Below are 6,484 nucleotides of genomic sequence, written 5' to 3' on the forward strand. Positions count from 1 at the left end.
GACCCGAGGGTAGGGCAAGGTTGGGCATGAGCCAAGGTCGGCTCCACCTAGCCCTCTTTTTCTTTGTTTCCCTCTTTTATTATTTCAATTTTTATTTGGCGCAACCTGGCCCTTAGCGCTAGGCCGGGCTTGAACCAAGTTTTACGAGCTTTTCACACGAATTTGTCCCAACCTATATTTTCACACCAATTGGTGTGAAAAAACTCCCACACCTAATCACAAGGGAAGTTCTTTCTTTTAGAAATATTTTTATGCGTACCAAACTTGCAATAAACTATCTGACTCACAAGTCTACGTTAAAATTCTCCTTGTCTGTGCCCAATTTCTTTTATTAATTCCTCTTTCCCTTCGAACCTGATTGGATCCTTGGAAAAAATTGTCTAGCAAAACTTCTTTTTTATAAAATATATTTGCACAAAAAATATTGTTTGTAAATAGCTTTTTGTTGTTTGGATAGCATCTTGATGCAACCTAGAAGATATACTTCTAAGTGGAAAAATGTTTAAATGCAATATTTTTTGGAGTGGAAATGAGGTAGAGATAGAGAGAGACGTGAAATAAATATATAAGGATTTTTAAGCATGAGAAAAGAAAGAGAGATGCGTAGGGGAAGAGAGAGAGAGAGTCGGGTTAGGGAAAGTTGGATTAGCATGGAGAGAGTGTACACGAGGGGGAGAGATGAGAAGAGATTTCCCTTTTTTGTCCGAGCCCCAACCAGCTATATGCCATTTTAAGTGAAGGGGAAATTAATTTTTTGTTTTGAAAAAAAAAGTAGTTTTTCTAATTTGGGCTCAAAATAGAGAAAATAATTTCTGGCACAAAAAATACCCGTGCTAAAATTAGTCAAAAAGGCAGAAATGGGCAATCCCCTTAGAAAGCTGTTTCCCAATTAATTGTTTCTAGCGATCCAAATGGTCCATTGAGGTTAAGTTGCCAGGTCATCGACCCCATTTTGTGCTCAAACAAAGGATATTTGCATTATCATGAATAAACATAAACTTCAAACAACTTTCCAATACAAAAGGAACTAAAATTCCTCTACGAGACCTATAAAAAAGACCCACTTATAGGATTTTATCTCCTTCATCAGTATAGGGTCACATTCTAAATTGTTGAAACCGTTTCCTCCATTAAATCTCCTTGTTAACATGTGAGCTGAGGTTTATATGTGGTGCCCATCTTATAATACACATGCAAGGCGCACCTCTAAATTTTGTCGAGATGTATTTTCGCACCAACTTGCCATTATTTTGTCCAAAAGAGAGATCACAAATGTGATGCTCAGTGCAATTTGAAGACAAGGGCCCCTATGGAAAGTCACTGCAAATGTAATTTTAGAGAAATTTACGTACAGTCCATATTGGGGGGGGGGGTCAATTACAAAGGGGTATCACGTTTGTTTCAAATTACGAACAGTACCCCCCTTGCGGCTTTTTTTTTTTCCCAAGTTACTCCTGTCCAGTAATACAAACACCAACATATGGGGTTTATATCTTGCAAAGCACAAATATCGGACAACTAATTGATATCCCCAAAGCCAGGAAGCCCTCTCTCTCTATATATAACCGGAGGTACACTCAATCAACTATGTTGCTGATCTTAGCGATACAAAAATGGCAACACAAACGTGTGATAATCAACAAAGTGTTTTGCCAAATTTTGAGAAATTTCTCTCAGAGGGTTGAGTGAAGGGTTCGAAATCTGATGGTCAATAAAACGGAGAAAACGGGGCAAAATTTTGATGAATTTTTAGGATTCCAAATAGTTTTTTGGCCAATTTTTTGCCATTTTAGCTAAGCATAAAAGCTGGAATTGATTGATTTAACCGATATTTCTAAGTGATGTAGGTAATTTAGGTGAAATTTGCAGGGTTCCAGTCACCTTCCTGTGTATTTTAGGCCATAGGGTGAGATTTTCAGGCCAAAATTAAGACAACATTGCAGCTTGTTTTTCCCAGAGATTTAACTTTGGCTTTTATTTTTGTTGTCTTTAGTTTTTACTTTTCAAGTGTAATGTTTTCTTTGTTGGAGCATTATCTTTTTGCTTTGAGCTTTGAAGCTTTAACTTTTCAGAGATTGGAATGTGTTTGTTGGTGTGGCTTTGCAGGTAAAATCCCTAGGTGGAGATTTAGGAAATTCGGGGGTGAAATCAGATCCCTGAAGTGGAAATTCGAGGTGATTTAGGAGTTTCAAGGTTGCAGAAGTTGCATCTTTACTGCTCAACCGATAGCTTTGTTTCATTGTAAAAAGACTAGAGGATTTAAGTATCTCTCTCTACAGTGAACATGAAAAGCTTTTTTTATTCGGAGCTCAAATCCTTTTCAATCAAGCTGTAAACTGTGGTTGAATTGCGGATTCTTTCCATGACAGTGAACATTTAGGGTTTCTTTATTTTCTATATGGTGGACTTGTATTTGTAGATAGAGAGAATGATGACGTATAAATATTTGGGGTTATTTTGTAAAGCAAAGATAGGGTTTTTTGGTTTTGGAGATAGCAAATAGCTGTTTGGTATTTCAAACATCGGATAACTGTTTTGTTCTGTACGGTATAAACCTCACTTGTTTGGTGTTAAAATTACTGGACACGGAGATAACTTGAAAAAGCAATACGACAAAGAGAGATATAGTAAATAATTTGAGCCAAACATGATCTCATTTTGTAATTGACTCTTCCAATACAGTCCATAAATAAATTTCTCGTAATTTTATGTTGAGTTAAAAAGTTTCCTTTTGCACATAGATGGAAACCATGAGGCACACATTTTGACAAGACAGGTTTTCTTGGGGCTCATGGAGTTCAATTATGAGCTACACTTTTAGTTCTATTTTTTTGCTTTCCTTCCCTTTTTTTATTTTCCTTTGCTTTTTTTTTTTGGCAAAAGTATATATATGGTTGTAACTATCAAATGTAGAATTATAAATGCACCTCAAAAATCTATTGGAGCAAGTTGTTTTAATGCTGAAAAGCCCTCTAATTGATCATCTCAACATCGAGATGTATGCACACATTATCCAGATAGTACATTTTCAAGATTTGCATATATTTATATATCTACTTGATTTTAACTATTTTTGGAGTTTAAAATTTTGTACTTAGATATAAAAATAGATTTTTTGATAATCATAAGAATTTTTTACACCAAAATTGCATTTTTATGATAAATTTGGAAGTGCGCCTTAATTGAATTGTTAAGGTTGCAACCTTATAGAAACCACCCCCTATTTATTAGAGGTGCGCCTTAATTTGGAGGTGTGTTGGGTCTGGTCTGTTTAGCCTATCCCAATCCAGCCATGAGAGGCCCAAGACTGGCTCTGAGGGGGCACGGTTGGCCCACCCAGCCCAAGTTCGGTCTATTACCGGCCTTACTAATAAAAATGTGTTTTGCGCATAAGGGAACACATTTTTATACTATTGTACCCTGATGCATCAAACATCCATCTCTTGCACTTACCCACTCGTCCCAATCTCTACTTTCTTTCTTCTTCTTCTTATTTATTTATTTTAAATTCATGCTTCATTTTTTGCATCTTCTTATTTATTTATTTATTTTAATTTCATACTTCATTTTTGCTTCTTTAAAATTTGTATGGGGTGAGTCGGTTGACTCATATTGTGCATATGCGGGCCCCCACTTAAGTCTATTTTAAAAATGGATTTTTAATCCAAAATTTTAGAGATTCACGATCTATGTTAAGATGATTATGAAAAAAAAAAAAAAAAACTCAACATTTAAAATGTGAGTTTGTTTTTAATGAAAATTATGTTGATACTGAAAAAAGAAAAATAAACACTAAAAATAATTTTTTTAGCCGAGAGAGATAGCATTAAACTCGTTAATATACAAACTTCTAATAGGATGCAGGAAAATATTTTTATTTACTGTAGATAAAACTTAGTCAATTCAAAGTTAAAAAAATAAAACAATTGTATTAGTCAATTATAAATTAATTGTATAATTCGAAGTTAAAAAGGCAAATTCCGTTGCCGGGACTTGAACCCGGGTCTCTCGGGTGAGAGCCGAGTATCCTAACCAACTAGACTACAACGGATTGTGTTGAACGTACTACAAATATAAAACTTGACAAAAAACTAACGATTAGGTCCCGCACCCATGAGGGAATCATAACTTCATGACTAAAATGTCCCCACCATGAGTTTGGAAGCCGATAATATATCGGATTGGGCTCAAAAAATCAGATAAATTTATAATATTAAAATTTTTGAAATTCTAAAAAATAAAAATTATGTGAAACCATCAATAACTAATTCATCTATAAAAACTTTACTAGAATATTTAATTACGTCAATTAATTTAGATGCTTCGTGACTCTAATGCAATCCTTCAATATTAAATACATAATTAACTAGTATATACCAAAACAATTGTACCATATAAATCTACCCATTACATACCAATAACAAATATAATATATAAATTTATTCATTAAATAATTTAACTATAGTATGGTGACAAATATACTATATAAATTTATTCATTAATACTTAAACATCACATCTACGGTAGGTACAAAAATTTATTCGTTAATACACGATTTTTGTTTTCTCATTACAAGGATTTAACTATAGTATGGTGACTGTGATCACACCATAATTATGGTTAAAGTTTTATGAATTTCTTCAATTGAAAAGAGGCCCGTAGAAATTTGGGTTTCACAGTTGTGTTTACGGTTTAGAGAGAGGAGGAAGAAGGAAGAGAGAAAAGAAGGGCACCGTTTAAAGAGAGGAGGAAGAAGGAAGAGACGAAAATAGAGCTAGGCTCATAGCTGTTTATAGAGAGAAGAATAAGGGCTTCACAAACCTAATGGAAGAGGCCATAACTGATTTTTAGAAAGAGAAAAAGATGGGATGTTGATTTGAGATAGTTTGAAGAGAGTTTTTTTCTCTGATTTGGGATGTTCTTTGAGAGAAAATCCGAACGATACTAATTTGTCAAGAGGTCTTAACTGATTTTTAGAGAGAGAAAAAGAATACAATTTTCCATTTTTTTGGGGAAACACCATGCAGAGCTCAAAGGTTAGGTTTGGGGACTAATGATTTATGTACAATTGCTTGCTCATCTAAGTTTGCACAATGACACTGAAATCTGCATCTACTTGTTTAAATTTTTTAAAAAAGGGAAAAAAAATTCATACATTCAATCTGCAATTGTGGCTTTGAAGAACATAGTGGGGATACAAATTTCTATTTTAGGTTTTTTTCTTTTTAAATAATATATTTTTTTCAAAAGCATGAAAGTAGCAATGGCTGCAATGCACAAAAGGGCAAAAAAAAGTTTATCTTTCAAAAAAAAAAATTATAGGTAAAAAAAGATGCGATTTTTTGGCTGGATTTAAATCGTGTTATGAAAAAGCGTGTTTTAAACATTTTTAAGAAAACTACACGATTTTTTTCCAATCTTTTTTAAAAGTCGCCATTTAAAACTGTTTCCATAAAAACATCGATTTTTTGAAAAAATTGCTGATTAAACGGCGATTTACTAACTATAGTTAAAAATATTAACTGCAGGCCACTGGATGGAATTGAGTGGCCAATTCAAAGTTCAGAACTACTTTGATTTCTTATATGGTGTGGTTTATATGAGGCTCAGGCCCCAAACACTCAGAGTAAGACGTACCTTCAAACGGTATTGAAAGACATCGTTTTAGTACCAAAAGTCTTTTTGATGCTTTGAAAATTTATTTTTGATATCTAATTATACAATTTAAAGCTTAAAAAAAGTTTAGATCACGTAAATCTATAAATACTTAAAAAGCTTGAAAATTTACAGTCTAGATAATACATTACAAGATGCACTATTTCCAAACTGTGAAGTCCATGTTGTTTATATCCATTATCTCAAGGTTGAGATGATCGATTTTGGTGCTTTTAGTATGGAAACAACTTCTTCTAATGAATTTTTGAGGTGCGCTTTAGTGTGATTGTTTAGGGCCTCAATTTTATATAAACATTTTCATTAGGCAGTTTGAAACTATTAGTTCTGCTTTGATTCCTTACAATGAGGAATTAAATTTTTTTCTGTTGAACTTTGAGCCTAATAAATAGAACAAATATAACTGCCCTGAAGATTAATTGTGATGTCTATATACCAAGTATGAATAGTATTCTTGTACACTTTTTACACTTTTAAAAGGATGTGGTTTCTATAAAGCCTAGGCTTAAAAAAAAGAGTACACCCTCACCTTGAAATTTTATTAGGAAAACACACTATGTGTATGTGAAATCCCTATGATGGTTCTAAAATTTATTTCCACCGGTGATTATAAATTTTATAGCTCAAAAAGTTGTATAGATTTCGCAGATCTATGAACCACACTGCCCCTACAAAATTTCGGATTGCCATATCAAAACACAGGACTGCCCCTTCAAAATGCCGGACCGCAACTTCAAAATGCCAGGATTGCCCCTTCAAAATGCCGAACCACAACTTCAAAATGCCGGAACGTAACTTCAAAATGCTGAAA

At 33.6% G+C, this 6,484-nt stretch overlaps 1 non-coding gene across 1 annotated transcript; it reads right to left on the bottom strand.

The window, feature by feature from the left end:
• Positions 1-3,978: 3,978 nt before the first annotated feature.
• Positions 3,979-4,051, bottom strand: TRNAE-CUC (transfer RNA glutamic acid (anticodon CUC)). Its single transcript has one exon. It is a non-coding gene; the product is annotated as a tRNA-Glu (tRNA).
• Positions 4,052-6,484: the final 2,433 nt, after the last annotated feature.

This window comes from Amborella trichopoda, chromosome 7, assembly GCF_054954075.1.
Source record: "Amborella trichopoda isolate Santa Cruz 75 chromosome 7, AtrichopodaSantaCruz75HAP2 v2.0, whole genome shotgun sequence".
Taxonomy (NCBI): Eukaryota; Viridiplantae; Streptophyta; class Magnoliopsida; order Amborellales; family Amborellaceae; genus Amborella; species Amborella trichopoda.